This window comes from Marmota marmota, unplaced genomic scaffold (assembly GCF_001458135.2).
Source record: "Marmota marmota marmota unplaced genomic scaffold, marMar, whole genome shotgun sequence".
Classification (NCBI taxonomy): Eukaryota; Metazoa; Chordata; class Mammalia; order Rodentia; family Sciuridae; genus Marmota; species Marmota marmota.
Window position 1 is genome coordinate 3,787,680 of NW_026000305.1, and position 12,177 is coordinate 3,799,856.

Genomic DNA, 12,177 nt, shown 5'->3' on the forward strand with positions numbered 1-12,177 from the left:
TATATACACACACACACACACACACACACACACGGAATGAAGTTCGCATACAAGACAGATACCTGTATTTTCCAAATTCTTTGTGGTACAATTCACAATATCTAAGGTAAGAAATCAGCCTAGTTGTCTATGAACAGATGAACCAGTAAATAAAATATTAAATTCTTTGCAGAACTAGAAAAAAAATACATGACACTTAATCAAAATCACCAAGCATTGGAAGAAGAAAATACACAATAAAGGCATCCTTCAATCAACTATAAATAAGAATAATGTCATTTGCAGGAAGGTGTATGGAACGGAAGACATCGTGTTAAGCAAAATAAACCAGAAACAGAAAGACAAATATGGCAAGTTTTTTGCTGTATGTTGAAACTTAAAATAATGACCTGAAAGTATAAAACTGAGTCCTAGGGAAGAAAAAAGGGACACAGGTCAGGTTTAAACTGTGTGAAGAAGAAAGCAGCATAAAGAAAGGAAGTTGGTCATGATCAAGGGATTAGATTGTATATGCAATTGTCACAGTGAAAATTATTACTTAATTTTTACAAGTAATATGCTAATAAATTCAGTAATAAGACACAATTTCTTATTTTATGGATCAATTTATTACACCTTAACATATATTACTCAATACTATAAAAATACACTAACAAAAATAATCATTGAATAATTATTATTTACTGTTATGCTGAACAATTGCAGGTTGGAAAATATATAGCAAAAATGTATTTGAAGATATTAATGAATGCTACAGCCTTAATTAATTACCTTTGGCATTTCTATATTAGTAGGTGCTATGAGATCATTCATTTCTGCCATAATTTTCTTTAATCAAATTATACTAAAATATAAATTTTCATTGAGGTCATTAACATTAACTTAGTGTGAATGCCTTGTTTATATATGAAGTTTTACCCATTTTTTATTGGTGCATTGGTTATGTAAAATAGTGGGTTTCATTGTGGAATATTTGTACATGCATATAGTACAATTTATTCAATTTCAAACATCTCAATATTCTCTCTTCCTTTTTTCCTCCTATGCCATTAATCTACCCTAATGGTTTCCCTTCTACTTTCATGAGATCTTTTTTCTTTCAATTTTTAAAATATTTTTTGAGTTCTAGATGGATTGAATACCTTTATTTTATTTATTTATCTGTATGTGATGCTGAAGATTGAACCCAGTGCCTCACACAAGCTAGGCAAGTGCTCTACCACTGAGCTACACCTCAGCCCCTTTCATGAGATTTCTTTTTATCTCTTTTCTCCTCTTGCTTCCACATATAAGAGAAAGTACATAATATTTTCTCTCTGGATTCCTACTTATTTTGCTCAAAATCATGGTGTCCTGTTCAGTTTATTTATTCTGCCAAAGAAGCAACTTAATTCTTTTTTACATCTGAATAAAATTCCAATGTATATATGTACCACATTTTCTTTATCCATTCATCTGTTGTTGATAGACATCTATGCTGATAAAATAAATTGGCTATTGTAAATAGTGTTATTATAAGCATGGGTACACATATATTTCTAAAATTTGCAGATGTTAAATATTTTGGATAAATACCAAGGAGTGATATACATGGATCATAGAATATTTCTAATTTTAGATTTCTGAGGAAACGTCATACTGTTTGCATATTGTCTGTAGCAATTTACATTCCCAACAACCTTGGATAAGAGTTCCATTTCTCACATCCTTACCAGCATTTGTTTTTATTTGAATTATTGATGATAGCCATTATTACTGGAATGAGATGTAATCTCAGTGGTATTTTGATTTGCATTTCTCTGATGACTACAGAAGCTAAACATATTTTTATTTATACATGGACTCAATATCTTTATTTTTTATTTATTTTTATGTGGTGTTGAAGATCAAACCCTGTGTCTCACATATGTGAGGCAAGTGCTCTGCCACTGAGCCACAACCCAAGCCCTGATAAACATTTTTTATAATTGTTGACCATTTGTACTTTTTTGGGGAAGTGTCTGTTTAGTTCAGTTGCTCATTTATTGAATGGGTTGTTTCTTTGTTGCTGATTTTTTTGAGTTACCTGAGTCAAGAGAAACATTTCCTCTTTATAAGTTTATTTATCTCAAGTATTTGTTGCAAAATAAAATGCTGACAAACACCACAATATTGCAAAGGAAGAAAAGCATAGACAAATATTCCATATAAACACACATACAAAAAATCCTGAACAAAATAATAGCAAATAAAATGCAGCAGCATACTAAATCAATATACAATAAACCCAAGTGGAATTTGTCCTGGGAATACAAAGATGGCTTTGAAAATCAACCAATGTATTGAACCACATTAATAACATGGGTGAAAATATCCACATGATCATCTTAATTGATGAAGAAAAAGCATTTGACAAAATCCAACACACTTTGGATCAAAAAACAGGGGCAGAGCAAAATAAGTAGAAAATATTTCACTAAGTGAAAGAACAAGAAAATAATGTCCATTTTTTTTAATAGCAATCCAAAGTTGCTCTTATAATCTTAACCACAAAAATTAGGCAAGAGAAAGAAATAAAATGCATCCAAATTAGAAAACTATATTCACAGATGACATGATTACTTTTATGGAAAATCTTAAATTATATACAAGAAAGTTACAAGAATTAGTAAATGAATTTGACAAAGTTTCAGATTATGCAATCAATACAAAAAAATAAGTTGTGTTTATATTTACCAGTAATGATTAATCCAAAATTGAAATTAAAGAGAAAATTCTGTTGAAAATAATGAATAAACGTATATAAAAATACAATAATTTAACCAATAAGGTCAAAGATTTGTATATGCAAAAATGTAAAATATATAATATTTCTCAAAGAAATTAAGAAAGAGCTAAATAAATGGAAAGACATCTCATGTTTGTGGAAGACTTTATATTTTTAGATGTCAATACTACCCAAAGTGATTTACAGATTAAATGCAATCCTGTCAAAATTTCAACAGCTTTTTTTTTCTTTCAGAAATTAAATGTTGATCTTCAAATTCATATGGAATTCCATGGAGCCCTAACTAGGCAAAAACAATTATGAAAAATGATGATAAATTTGGAGGAATCCCCCTTCCTATTTTAAAATTTACCACAGTGCTACAGACATATAAACACTGTGTATAGTCATTTAATCAAATGGGATATAATCAATATTCTAGAAACCAACCCACTCAGCTATGCTAAATGATATTTGAAAAAGATGTACTGTCTGTTGAATTGGGAAAGAACATTTTCTTTAATAACTGCTGCAGAGAAGAAAATTTCGACATGCGAAAGAAAAGAAGATGGACCCCTACTTCACACAGTGTATAAAAATAAAGGTAATGAATAAATTACCTAAATATACAATCTAAAATCTCTTCTAAGAAAACATAGGAATGAATTCTTATGGGCTTGTATATAACAATGGATTCTTAGATATGCATTACAGGCATAAATAATGTAAGAAAAATGGATAAATCAGACTTTATTGAACCTTAAATATTATTTTGGTACCAAAGGATGCTGTTAAAACAGTGACTAACATGAAGAATGTGATAAAATAAAAACTCCTACAATTCAACCCATTTTAAAATGGACAATCAACACAAATAGAGTGTTTTTCCAAAGGAGATATGCAAGTGTGTGAGGACCACATGAAAATATGCTCAACATATTAAATCATTAGGAAAATGCAAATCAAAACTACTTCACATTGATGGGGATGGTTATAAGAAAAAAATAAAAGAGTAACAAAAAATGTTGAGGATGTGGTACAATTAGGACACATGTACATCACTATTGGAAATGTAAAATGTTGTATTTGTTATGTGGTTTTATGGTATCCCAAATTATTAACTCTAAAATTTTCACATGGCCCAGCAATTTTACTCTAATATAAGAAAGTGAAAACAAGGATTCAAACAGATATTCATGTGCCAATGTTCTTTGCAGCTTTATGCACAATAGCCAAAGGGAGAAAAGTTCATATATCAACCAAAATACACATAGAAAAACAAAATATGTTATATACATTGAGTAAAATACTATTAATTCAGGAAAAGAATGAAGTTATGACAAAGAGGATGACATGGATGAATCCTGGAAATGTGAAAGAAACTAGACAAACAGACATAGAATTTCACGTACAAGAATTTTTTACGTTGGTCAAATATATTGTCTCAGAAAATAAAGTTTACCAGAAATTAGTAGCAACAGAGAATAAGGAGTCACAGCTTAATGATACATAGATTTTGTTTGACATGATGAAAATATATTGGAAATAGAAAGTGGAGATGATTGTACATTATAAATATAATTAATGCCATTGAATTATATAAAGTTTGAAATGGCCAACTTACCTTATATACGATTTGCTACAAAAAAAATTGTAAAAATTGCATTGTACCCAATTGTTATTGTTTACTTTGAAGATAAGAAAAAATATCCTCCTTTATAATGTAATTGGAAAATGTATTTGTTGACTTTTATTTTACATATTGAAATTCTGTGAAGTAAAAGTTTTTCCATTTCAGATAAATTTTATGTTGTCAAGTACCTGTGGGTAGGTTAGTATTTAAAACCACTATTTTTACTTTGCTTTTATTTATTTTTTATATGATACTGAAGATCGAAACTAGTGCCTCACATGTGCTAAGCAAGTGCTCTACCACTGACCTAAAAACCCAGCCTATATAATCACTCTTAGAACATAACATAAACTTTAATGAAATTTATTTCTTTAAAGAAATTGATAAATTTCAATAAAATATATTTATGCTTAAATACACTTAGTGTGCTGTGATTTAAAAATTAAAATAATGAAAGCAAATTATGGAGAAATTATATGCAGAAAATAATAATAATGTCCTGGAATTATCAAAAAAGTGGGATATTTTAATATCAAATTCTTGAGAAAGGCAAATAGTAACTGAACAAACTAATAATAGCAAATAGAGAAAAATAACATATAAATCTCTAGGATGTCTAGGGCTCAGGGCATATGCAAACCATATTCAAACTTTGTCTATATTTACATATGTAGTTTCTTTTATGTTAACTAATTGCTCAAAATAATTCTCTCAAATACCTGTAAACCTTCAATCACAAAGTTTCAATTACATTCAATAGACTCTATTCACATAAGTGGGAAATGGGGCACATATACTATGGAAAGATTTTCAATAAGTATGGAGACAAATGAGTATTCAGTTTACCTGTCACCTGCAAATTAAATACTCTGAAAAACATTTTCCATTTCTTTCATTTTCAATTCTCTTGCTGAATTATTTAATTAGTCTAGTTAATTCTGCTTTCATATTTTCCTATATTGATCACTTTCTTTCCATCCCCACTGTATCTGCCCTTAGTGAATCTCTTCACTACTTCTTCCCAAGATTATCACACTAATAACCTGTTCATCAGCTATTTCCTTTACTGAATGTCTTCATCACTTTTTCTATAATATATCACAATATTTCCCTGTTCTTCAAATTATAATTCATCTTTATTAGTCCGTTTGTATTATTATAGTAAAATGTCTGAGACAGGCTACATCATTAAGAGTTTAAGGATGGGTCTGCCTGGCTGGTTCCCAGGCCTTCCAGCCAGAGGGCAAGAGCAAGCACTGATGGGCCCTGCCAAGGTACTCATTGACCTGCATCAGTCCTGTGGGGTCCTTCTCTGCCCCAATGTTCTCTGCCCACCTGTGGACCTTCCTGATAAAACCTCTCACCTAGGAGTAGAGTGCACCCTAAATTTGGTATCAGCAAAGAACCATGGCTGAGTAATGCATTGCTCACAGGCTTCTTTCTTTGTGTTCTTTTCTCATCTCATTGCTATATAAGTCCTTCCACAGGAATTGTTCTGACATTAGATAGACTCACAGAATGTCAGCATTGAAGAGACCCTAGGGATACCTAACTTAGGCATTTGGAACCTCCAATGGGCTTGGGAAGTTGGGACCCCTTGAAATTGTAAAAATGACTGGCTTATGGGCCCACCACTGCTCACTGTGCTTCTGCTCTTCACACTCCAAAAATAATACCTTATTCTACTGTGAGAATCAGAATAGAGGAGATCACTTTCCTGGATGTTCTGTGAAGTGAAACCAAGAAAGCAGACATGCAGCTTCTAAGCAAGTTGGGTGAACAAAAAACGAGGAACACTTTGCTGGAATTTAAAACTGGATATTCAGAGTGGATTGGGGACTCAAGAGGTTGGATATAATTTAAAAAAAAAGTAAGAAATCCCCAGCAACCAAGCCCCTGTTGAGGCCCAGCTGGAAACAACAGCCAGAGCATACCCTACAAGAGCAAAATGGAGGGTCAAAGGGATTAAAGGAACTCAGAGTTTTAGGAGACCTGAGGTGAGCCTGGATACAGATCATTTAGAGATCAAGGTAATTGCCAGACTAAATTGCAAAGCATGCTGCACAAAATATCCTTTTGTGGGAAAGAAACACCATCTCTCCAGGAGGCCTGTGGAGTACAAAGGAAGGAACCATTTTGCATCTGTAGCTTGGGGGCCAGCAGCTGAGGGAGCCAATGCCTGGCAAACTTGAGTTTGGCCTGAAATATAGACCCAGTAATCACAACTGCAGCCATAGAGTGTACTTAAATGACCAGGAGAAAATCTAAAATGGACAGAGAGTTACACAGGGGACAACTGAGCCTGGAAACACACCAGACTCTACCCCTCTCACTCCAACTATTTTCAGCAACTTGGGGGAGAGATCCATCTGGCTGGGAATTTAGAAAAGTGGGGGAAGGAGACATTAAGTTTGGAGACTGAACATTGGACCAGGAAATGTGTGGGCCACAGGAGACATAGGGGACTAAGAATTGGCTCCTCCACCACAGAAGTGGAACCCAGGGGAGATCCCTGGGGTACAGACTTCCACTGTGAACCAGCAATTGTAGACCCTGGAGGTGCGCTGATTTAAAATCTCCAGACCAATGGGCATTCATCAAAGAGCCCCGTGCCCACCTAAACCTAAACCATGCCTCCAGGAATTCTACCTATGGGATTATTTCTCTCATTCCAGCAATATAGAGGATGAGACTTCATGCTCTAGACAACCTGACCTAAAACTGCTCAGAAAATAAATCTTTTGAGCTCCAATGGAATGAATTATTTAACTTGTCATGGAGATTTATTTCTCTTTCTCTTTTCTCTGTTTAATTGTGACCTTAATGATTCATGGACATTTATACATACTCATATTTAGTTTTTTCCTCATTTCTAGCATTTTTGAAGACAGTTATTTTTCATTTGTCAGTTTTTTGAGGAGTAGGAAGTTTGCTTAGTATTTTAGTTTTGCTTTCTATTCTTTTATTTTTAAGTTTTTAAAATTTTTACTTCTTATATACATATTTTTCATCTTACTGTTTTCCTTGATTCTTCTCTCTTTCCTTCTGCTAACAGCCAATCTCTATTTTTCTCTTTCACTCTTCCTTTAATTTTTCACTTCTATCTTTTCTTCTCCTTCCTCATAATCATCATATCCTATACCACTTCTGTTCTCTCTGTCTCCACCATTTGAAATTCAAAACTCTTTTGCATACTTGCTGTTTTTATTGTAAGCAATGACTTATCATAGCATTTCTATTTATTGTGATAATTACCATTAAAGACATTATAGGAGGAACTGTTTGATTTAATGCTATATATTGTTTGCGTTGGCTGTTATTATTTGTCTCCTCCTAAACTGTGAGGTACTAGAAACCTTCAGGGACAGTACAAGTCTATAGGGTAGAAACTCTACTCCCTCACATTCATACTGTTAGATGAGTAGTCACACAAATCAATGGGAAAAATTGCGCCAAACAAACAAAGATACTTCAATAACAGAATCTAACAATACTATGATGGGAGAAATGTCAGAGAAGGGATTCAGAATGTACATAGTCAAACTTATCTGCAAAGGAATTAAATCAAAAAGAAAATATAGGAAGTAAAAGATCAATTCAATAAAGACATAGAAACTCTGAAAAATAAATCAAGCAGAAATACTAAATGAAGAAATCAATAAACCAAATTAAAAACTCAATGAAAAATATCACCAATAGTCTAGAACACTTGGGAGATAGTGTCTCAGGCAATAAAGATAAAATATATGATCTTGAAAACTAAGTTGACCATGGAGAAAAGGTGCTACAAGACCATGAACAGAACTTCTAAGCAATATGGGAAATTCTGAAAATAATAAATTTAGAATTTATCTGGATACATGAAAGCTTGGAGATAGATACCAAAGGAATGTAAAATCTTTTCAATTATATAATATCAGAAAATTTCCCAAAACTAAAGACTGAAATGTAAAATCAAATAAAGGAGGCTTACGGGACCCCAAATATACAAAAATACAACAGACCCACACCAAAGCATAGTATTATGCAAATGCTTAACATATAGAATGATAGAATTTTAAAGGCTCCCAGAGAAAAATGGGGCAGGTAACATTTATTTATTTATTTATTTTAGAGAGAGAGATAATTTTTTTAAATATTTATTTTTTAGTTTTCGGCAGATACAACATCTTTGTTTTGTATGTGGTGTTGAGGATCGAACCCTGGCCTCACGCATGCCAGGCGAGCGCACTACCGCTTGAGCCACATCCCCAGCCCAAGGGGCAGGTAACATTTAAAGGGAAAGGAATTCAGATTTCAACTGAATTCTCAATTCAGACCCTTAGAGCTTAAAGGACTTAGAATAATATGTACCAAGCTCTGCAAGAAAATGGATACCAACCAAAAATACTATATCCAGCAAAATTAAGCTTCAAAATTGACAATGAAATAAAAACCTTTCATGATAAACAAAAGTTAAAAGAATTTTGCAACTAGAAAGCCTGAAGTACTCAATATTCTCAATAAAATATTTCATTAAAAAAATGAAAAATAAAGGTGAAAACCAGCAAAGGGAGGAACTAAACTTGATGAATAGTCAATGAAAGTAGAAACTAATTCAAAGTAAGAACCCAAATCAAAGTAAAATCCAGAAATAAATAAAAATAACAGGAAATATAAATCATTTCTCAGTTATAACATTGAATGTAAATGTCCTAAACCCATCAATCAAAAGACATAAACTGGAAGTGAGTTCCTAAGCTGACATGGTAAAGATTTGGGCCTACTTGTCCTTCTATTAGGCTGAGGGTCTCTGTTACAGTGCCTAAGTCTTTGATCCACTTTGAGTTGAGTTTTGTGCAGTGGGAAAGATATGGGTTTAATGTCATTTTGCTATATATGGATTTCTAGTTTTCCCACCATTTGTTGAAGAGGCTATCTTTTCTCTGATGTTTGTTTTGGGTGCCTTTGTCTAGTATGAGATAACTGTATTTATATAGGATTTGTCTATGTGACTTCTATTCTGTACCATTGATGTACATATCTGTTTTGGTGCCAATGCCATGCTGTTTTGTTACTATGGATCTGTAGTATAATTTACATTCTTGGGATGCCTCGTGCTTCACTTTTCTTGCTAAGGATTTATTTTGCTATTCTGGGTCTTATATTTTCCAAATAAATTTCATGATTGCTTTTTCTAGTTATGTGAAGAATATTATTGAAATTTTAATAGGAATTTGCACTGACTTCCTCAAGAAGACAACTAACGTGCAAAAAGCAAAATTAGGAATCAATAAAAGGAGGACTGATGTTGTGGTTCAGTGGTGGGGAACTTGCTTAACATATGTAAGGCACTGTGTTCGATTCTCAGCACCACATATAAATAAATGAATAAAACAAATGTCCATCAGCAACTAAAACAAAATTTAAAGAAAAAAAGAATCAATTATTGGGATGGAATCAAACTAAAAAGCTTCTTTGCAGCAAAGGAAGCAATCAATATCATGAAAAGATAACCTATGGAATGGGAAAAAAAAACATGAACCTTAAGTAGAGTATTAATCTCCAGGGTACATGAAGAAGTCAAGAAACTTAACACCAAAAAGGAAATAACCCAATCAATAAATGGGCAAAGGAACTGAACTGATGGTTCACAGAAGAATAAATACAATTGATCGACATATATATGAAAAAAAATTCAATAACTCTAGCAATTTGAAAAATGCAAGTGAAAACTACACTTAGATTCCATCTCACTCCAGTCAGAATGGTGATCATCAGTAACACAAGCAACAATACATGTTGATGAGGATGTGGGGAAAATGTTCACTCATACATGCCTGTGAGACTCCAATTTGGTGCAAGCACTCTGGAGAAAAAGTTTGGAGATACCTCAGAAAACATGGAATGGATCCACCATTTGATCCAGTCATTACACTCCTAGGTTTATTTCCAAAGGGCTTAAAATCAGCATACTACCATGATGCAGCCACATCAAAATTTATGGCAGCTCAATTCTTAATATCTAAACTATGGAACAAACTTAGGTGCCATTCAACAGATGAATGAATAAATAAACTGTGATATTTATGCACAATGGAATATTAGTCAGCCTTAAGGAAGAATGAAATTATGGCATTTGATGATAATGGATGGAACTGGAGAATATCATACTAAGTGAAAAAGGCTAATCCCAAAGAACCAAAGGCAGAATGTTATCTCTGATATATGGTTGTTAATTCACAATAAGTGGGGTTGGGAAGATAGAGGTATTTTAGACAACACAGAGGGGAATGAAGAGTGGGAGGGCTATGAGAATAGGGATGATAGTAGAATGAATCAGACGTTATTACCCTATGTGCATATATGATTACTTGACCTGTGTAACTCTGAATCCTGTACAACCAAAAGAACATGAAGTTATACTCCATTTATGTATGCTGTGTCAAAGTGCATTCTACTATCATGTGTAACTAATTGGAACAAACAAAAAAATATTTCTCAGCAACAGCACCAACAAAAATGACATAGACTGGCATACTGAATTTAAAAGCAAGACCCAACAATATGCTGTATTCAACAAACTCAGGAACTGAAAGAACTGTTAAGCATGGCCACCTGGCATGTCTCATTCACAGCTCATAGGACTTCCTCATTCATGATCTATCCCCCAAGAATACCTTGAATTCCTAATTATCCAAAGTCACTGTGATCCCTAATGCTTTATTGGTTACTTGGACTGGAAATTTCACGACCAAGAGAGAGAAGGATTTTTCAAAAGCGTGGGGAGGAGTGGTTACTTGTCTGTTGTTCTGCTCAGTGAATGAATATTTCCTTTGACACTCCAAAAAAAAAAAAAGGAAAAGAAAAGAAAAGAAACTCACCTCACAGGAAAAGACATCCACAGACTGAAGGTAAAAGGATGGGCAAAAAACATATCATTCACATGGATCTTGTAAACGAACAGGGGTTTCTGTTCTCATATCAGGTAAAGTGGACCTCAAGCCAAAATTAATCAGAAGGGACAAAGAAGGTCATTTAATATTGCTTAAGGGAACTAAATATCAAGAAGACGTAAAAATCATGAATATGCCCCAAACAATGGAGCATCTACATACATCAAACAAACCCTTCTCAAAAAAGAAGGCAATGGAAATGCTTTGTGTGTGTGTGTGTATATATATATATATATATATATATATATATATATATATATATATATATATGTGTGTGTGTGTGTGTGTGTGTGTGTGTGTTTTATTGTACTTCAATTTTACCTCAATGAAGCTGTGAAAAAAAGAAAAGAAAAGAAGTTTATCTTTCCTCAAGGAGCAAGTCTAAGGCCTTCATCTGCTAAAGTCCTCCTTGCTGGCAGTATCCAGAAGCAGTGTAGAGTATCACATGGCAAGAGCCAGAGAGTACATATATGTTTACATGTTTAGCTGATCTAATTTTTCATAATGCCACCAGGATTTAACCATGGGAGCTCCACTCTTAATGACCTTATCTAATCACAATTACTCCCCAGTGACTCCTTATCTAATATTTAGAGTCAGATGAATCTTCCATCCCCTGAATACCTCATAATGGGGATTAAATTCCTACACATGTTGCCTTTCAGGGACATTGAAACCAGGTCAAGCCATATACATCCCAATCTAGTCCACTGAAATTAGATCTTCATAAATCAACTGTCAACGTGTTGCTCTGATGTTCAAAAATCAACAACAGTTATTCAAATGCTTAGCACATGTTTTCGTTTGGATATGTGATATCTGCCAAAACTAATGTGTTAATGCAGGGATGTTCAGAGGTGAAA

General features: G+C 33.3%; 1 long non-coding RNA gene across 1 annotated transcript in view; it reads left to right on the top strand.

Moving 5' to 3' along the window:
• Positions 1-11,752, top strand: part of LOC125614465 — a 20,239-nt gene extending 8,487 nt beyond the window's left edge. Inside the window, exon 3 of the long non-coding RNA XR_007345050.1 lies at positions 11,741-11,752. This is a non-coding gene — a long non-coding RNA (uncharacterized LOC125614465). The remainder of the gene's footprint in view (positions 1-11,740) is intronic.
• The last annotated feature ends 425 nt before the right edge of the window (positions 11,753-12,177 follow it).